The sequence below is a fragment of the Dendroctonus ponderosae genome, unplaced genomic scaffold (assembly GCF_020466585.1).
Source record: "Dendroctonus ponderosae isolate FM_Combo_2020 unplaced genomic scaffold, Dpon_F_20191213v2 Dpon_F_20191213_1, whole genome shotgun sequence".
NCBI lineage: Eukaryota > Metazoa > Arthropoda > Insecta > Coleoptera > Curculionidae > Dendroctonus > Dendroctonus ponderosae.
Genome location: NW_026017110.1, coordinates 63,034,722 through 63,041,336, shown reverse-complemented (window position 1 = coordinate 63,041,336; position 6,615 = coordinate 63,034,722).

Genomic DNA, 6,615 nt, shown 5'->3' with positions numbered 1-6,615 from the left:
ATCATGCGTGAAACAAGTTCAATATTTTATGGTTTCTATTAATTTATGAAGTTATCACTTCTTCATTGTGCGTACTTTCCTGACTGTATTTCAATTCCAAATTAAAATCAAATCCTGGGCTCTTCAGTCATTTATTGTCTATTTATCAATTAAAAAACACGTTTCGGTGTTTTCCACCATCATCAGTTTCACTAAAATAACAGGTAGTAAAAAAAAAATGTAAATGTTTCCATTAATCTAAAAAACAAACTTGACACAAACTTTACTTACATGTGCTGTTGACAAACTTCACAGTTTGTCAACAGCACATGTAAGTAAAAATAATTGAATATTTGAACAAAGAATTCTAGTCTCTTCCCAGAATTGATTGTCCTGACTGATCACCTGTTAGGCCCAATTAATCTCAGAATGTTTTAGTGTTACAATTGTAATGTATTTTAGTGTGTGATATAACAGGCTGTTGACAAACTGTGATTGTTTTTTAGATTAATGAAAACATTTATATTTTTTTTTTACTACCTGTTATTGTAGTGAAACTGATGATGGTGGAAAACACCGAAACGTTTTTTTTAATTGATAAATAGGCAATAAATGACTGAAGAGCCCAGGATTTGATTTTAATTTGGAGTTATCACTTCTGTCGAGCGTCCCACACCATTTTTTTGCGAGGTTCGTCCACTTCAGTTCCAAATAATGACCTCAACATTTGTATAAATATTTTCAAAAATCCTTTGTTGGGCTGAAAATTCAATGAGCCGCTTCATTGTTAAGAATAGGCCAACACGAGCGGTGGCATGTGTCAAGAAACTTGACACACACTCAATTGAGCATTAACTGTAGAAAAGGATTACCCTCAAACGCTAATCTAAATAGAATCTATGCAGGGCGAAAAGATAATACTCTTAAAAATGTGAGGGTGGGCTGCGATAGGCTTGTTTTGAAGATGTGTCTAATTGTTGTGGACAGACCGTCAAGTAACGGGAAAATTTGTACGACTTTTGAATTGAAATCTCAGAAGCTGTACCCGTTATTTAAAATAACACGGGCCTATTGTGGCAGTGGAAACCTTTCAGAGCACCCAATTAAAATACCGATTTTACCGATAAACATATTCGAACGAGAAGCGAGCCATTAACGGCAAATACACTAATCGCAGTCCGCCGTATCTCTTCGCAAACCCAATAAAAATTCTTGCAACCTAATCAAATACCAAGTCACAATAATACATCCATTAAAACAGTGCCTTATCAATTCGTCGATAACGTGCAGTGCTAATTTCAAAGCAATCATTCAGTCCCTAAATAATAGGAATATGAAACATTGAAAATTATGACAAATTTTAATTGAAAAGGTCTAGTCGGGAGTCACTAGTTAGAATATGAAAGTACGCCCTCATAGAAATATTTTGCGTTAATTTGCCATTTAAAAATGTAGTAGAACGATCCAATTTCCTGTCAGCAACATAATTAAAAAGCTGTTGTAATTGCTACCAACTTTTTGCGGAGACTATAAATAACGCAAAATATTAAAACCATTTGCGTGTTTATAGACTACCAAAAAAAAGAAGTACATGGTTATCAGAAAAAAATAACTCACTGCGTGGCAATGGTAAAACAGCCGCAAAAATTATATAGAAATGTTCAAGACCGAACCGGAATTGATGTTCACAATAAATTAAGACAATTATTTCATAAACTTTAATAAAAAAAAATCAATAAAGAGTGTTGTAGTGCAGTGACGCTTTCTTATTGAAGGAAAAATACCAAACAAGTAATTAAAACACTCGTTTTAGCAGTTTTCCGGCAAAAAGACCTCATCAAATCCATCGAGAGATTGCCAATTTCTGAAATAAATTAAGCGTTTAAACTGTTCTTAAATGTCGCATTAAAAAAACAATGGACAGTTGCAGTAAAGGATGCGAATTTTATTCTGAGGACTATAAATGACGCAAAAGATTCAAGCCACTTGCGTCATTAAAGTTCCCAAAAAAAAAGGGCATACACAGTAGTCGTCGAAAACATCTGGATAAAATTACAATACATTTTCAGAGAATCAAACGTACCAAATTAGATCAACTTTTCTATAAAAGTACTTAATATCAAATCAGTCATGTGTGCTGTGGTACAATGACGAGTTCTTATTGAAGAAAAAATGCCAAACAAGTAATTAAAACACTCGTTTTAGCAATTTTCCGGCAAAAAGACCTTATCAAATTCTTAGAGATATTGTTCACTTCTAAAATAAATCAGGTTTTTTAAAATTCGCAAAATTTTGCATTAAAAAACTTTCGTGGAAGAGTTCATTCTTTTCCACACAATACAATTGAACAGTTGCGGTAAATGCTGCCAACTTTTCTTGAGGTCTATAGATGACATTAAATATTAAAAACTTTCACGCCACCATAGACCTTCAAGAAAAATTGCATATACAGTAATTGTCTAAAAAATCTGGAAAAAATTACAATACATTTTCAAGGAATTAAACGAAACAAAATTAAATCAACTTCTCCATATACTTAAATAAAAAGTGCGTTGTGGGTGTGCCAGTGACGACTGACGAGGTCTTTTTAAAGGATAAAACAGAAAATATTTGAAACTTGCAAAAAAGCCCTTGTCAAATCTTCGCTAATCCCATAAAAAATGATTCTATATTAAATCATAGCCAGTTAGACTCAAAGTTGACCCATTGCTCATTATTTAGACATATTGAACATTCAACATATAATTATGGGTACAATCAATGTTGAAGTCACTTAATTACAAGAGAAAGCAGGAAATAGAGATTGTTGGACGCTGGAGAAATTTTCACCTGTCTTCTTGTTACTTTACTGTTGAACGAATTTTAGTCGCAAATTAAAAAGCAAACACTTTTACTGTTTTCCCTTTACCTTTTTGATGTTAAATAATGAAAGCAGAAACATCGTGTATTCAGACAATTGTCTAAATTACGGCGAACAAATGTGGAGAAGGAATCTGGTAATAATTTAATAATGATTGATTTGAAAAAGAGCGTTTAAATCGATTCTCATTACCAGCAAATTTGCAATAATTATCATAAATTGTTCGTGTGCGTTTTTTGTGTTAGTCACCAGCCTACCAAATTGAAAATAGTTAAAAAACGCACACACACAATATTCACCAGGGTAATGGAAAAACTTTTAGGAAGCAAATTCAGATTAAATATTGCATCTTTTGATCCAAGCTTTTTAAGCCGATTAAAAGATGCAATATCGGTCTATTTGGCTGAAGAACGAAAAAAAATAGTTGAGATTCATTTTAGATAGTTATAGACGTCCGCGAACGAACTAAAATTCAAAAATTTCCAAAATATTGGCATTACGCAACGCTGCCACAGAGGGTGTGGCATGTAATTATCTATCCAACCTAGACAATTTCGATTGGTGTCTTGTTGCGCGTGACGGCGATGCTAAAGAGTGTGCCTAATAAATGCAAACCGTTTATTGACTGTAAGTACTTACATACAAATCTTTTTTTCAAAAATGTTTTCAATAAAATTAACAACCAACTCAACATCGAATATTATAGTTACAAATACTCAAAAGTCGGTGCTCAGTGGGAAAAACTTGGATAAAATTGAAAAAATCTCACTTACCTAAATGTAGGTACTTGAAGCACTCACTTCACCTGAAACCGCCCGGAAAAGTCATATGGAACACCTTCGAAATCGGATTGTCGCAAAGTATGGCAAGTTTGCGCTGCTGAGTTCTGCTTTTATAGAGCTTATCGCGTCCTGGAATGAGTGACTTAACATTAGCAATATGTCTATCACCTTTTAGCATATGGGCAAAAACAATGCTGGTAATACGCTGGTCAACAATCGAATTTTATGGACTGACTCGTATCCTGTTGGAAACTTGGCTCCAAAGTACAAATTGAAAAATTTATCAGCATTGCATAGGAAAATCGCATTTATTAGCGGAGGAAGAAAGACATTACATTGGCAAATTCATACATTTTCATCTAATATGATTAATCAACGTTAACAAAGTTTTATCATCAAATGGGATAATAAAGTTTCTCACGGAGGGCGGTGCCATCAGTGACCAAACTTTCCTATCCAACTCCAACCAGCGACATTTCACCGATTTGCCCGATTAAAGAAAAGTCTGTAGCCATTTCTTATAACTGAAGAGAGCAAAGCTTGAAGCCTTTGCAGAAGGGCTCGCCTATAAATACAAAAACACTAGTGAGAGCATAACGAAGTTACCAACAGTGTTAAAAGTGTAATTATCAATGCCTTTTAAAGCGATACGTAATTTTATAACACGATTTTATAGCTTGTATGTAGATAGGCACTCAGAAGTGAGTAATTCAATAAAAGAACCTTTTTAGTTGGAAAATTCGATTGGGGCGTTTCAAAGACACTTGTCGGTCTTTTTTCTCTTAAAATTCGTTTGTGCGCTTACCGAACAGCTATTATATAGGGTGAAAGTTTGAAATATTAAAAATACTTATGTTTCTCCAGATAGCGAGTGACTGAAATATCGTCGCATCAGCATTATGCTTAATAAATAAAACGATTGTAAAGTAGCGTTGTTATGTCCAATATTTTCCATAGATATGATTCACACATCTGCAAATCTAATTCAGTTTGCCTAAATGTTTTTTAGTTTGTCACAATCGATTTTAACCATTGATATCGTGGATAATTTGAGAGGGCGAAAATCCATAGAAATGAAATAAAAATCGGCCTTTTCAAGTATGGGTTTTGCAACTGTATTTTTTTCTAACATGAAAGGAAATCGGAACAATGAATTTAAGTGGCAATTTAGCAGCTTGTCAAAACATGAAATAGCCAATGAAATAGGCATCAAGCAGGGGCATATTTACACAATTTTCAAGATACATTCATGGCTATAATATTACGTCTCCGGGTTTTTAAAATATCAGTTTACTTGCGGGCGCTTTTGTACCTTGAGGCTACTTTCACACCTTGTAGTCAACAAGAGGATTCGGCTCAGATATTTTGCGGTTGAATGAGTAGAACGTTTGGAAACTGGCCGAAATCAACTAGGAGGTAGACACCTATTAAAGCGTAGTTGTAGCTGATCAAAGTACTTTGGCCGTTATTAACTAGAGTAAATACGTTCCCATCCCTCAGAGTAATGATGTTATATCATAGGAGTATGTTGTTTCGATAAACCAATTAGGCACCCTTCATGGTGCTGAAATATAACCACACAGGGTAGCTTAAAACTCCTTTGATGCCTATATTGCATATGGGTTAAACTCTTTTATAGTTCAAATTCGATAAACTCGCAATATACGTTTTTAGTTTTGGCGTTGAAAATAGCGGCGTTTATTGGGATGTAGTAAATAAACACAGCCCAAACTTATAAATGTAATAAATGAATAAATGTTTTTGTTAGGAATGCGAGTCCCAAACGGATTGGCACAAACGAGGTGTCGAATTCCCCAACCAAAAGTGTCGGTTTACAAAACGCCAAATGTGCTCCACGACCGCAACTTGAGTTTATCCAATTGCCATGTCTTTGTGCGTTAAATGCCTCATTGTCCCCCTTATTACCTTCCCCTATTTTAAATGTTACCACCTTTTATATCGGGTGTCTTCTCCATTTTTAGCTGTGACTTAGCAACAATTATTCCCTATTAAACCTCAGTATCCGCTATTTGTTTATTATGTCTACTGCTTTCAGAAATGCATCGCTCATATAGATAATTCGGTAATCTGAAATCACTTAAATTGCGATATGAGCGTCACTTACGTAATATTCAGCAGATTTGTAGCATGCAAAGTGCGCTTATCGATTGCAATGGCTATGCAATGGATAAACAGGGCCATAAAAATGACTTATACATTCCAATCGCCAGTTTCCAAGCTTAATATTGCAGAAAAATATTTTCCGGGTCTTATTTTAGTAGTCATATTAAAATCAAAATCTAATCACGGGGCTTTTTGCTACTTATGGGATAAAGAATCTAAATCCGTTCATAATAAAGAGTAAACATGCGATAGGTAATATTTAGGGTTTCGCATACCCCCGCTCAACGAGCTCGTGCCCTAGAAGAAATATTGCACTCAGCTAGAGTGCAAGGAAAAATGCACAAGCAAACTTTTAAAAAATTTACATTAGCATAAATGTTAAATTTTGAGTAGCAGTTAATAGGAACTTGATTATATTGAGCAAGCATAGGCATGGATATACCACTGGAAAACTGCCGGTATCTAAATAGCTTTCTCAAGTCTTAATTGTTGCAAATTGTTTTAAAAATTCCGCAAGACTAGACGGTTTGACTGCCAATAATTGTCTACTACTGCGTCGCTTTCCACTCTACATGCAGACTTCGTTTCTGTTGGCTGAGAAGGGTGGCTTGGGCTTTTCACTGATGACTTTTCACCAAAATCCGCTTACTGCTACAAATTAATAATTGGGATCCTGAGGATCCCTGCTACGTCATCATAACTCGAAAAGCGAAAACTCTGAAACCACAACGATTTTGCCGAGGATTTTCCGTTCGGGGATCCTTATTAGAAAATGTATTTTACGAAATGCATACCTACAGCGCTTCTTCGGGAAATTATTTTTTATTCGATTATCACTTAGATACTCATTAAACGTACTTTCCTGACTGT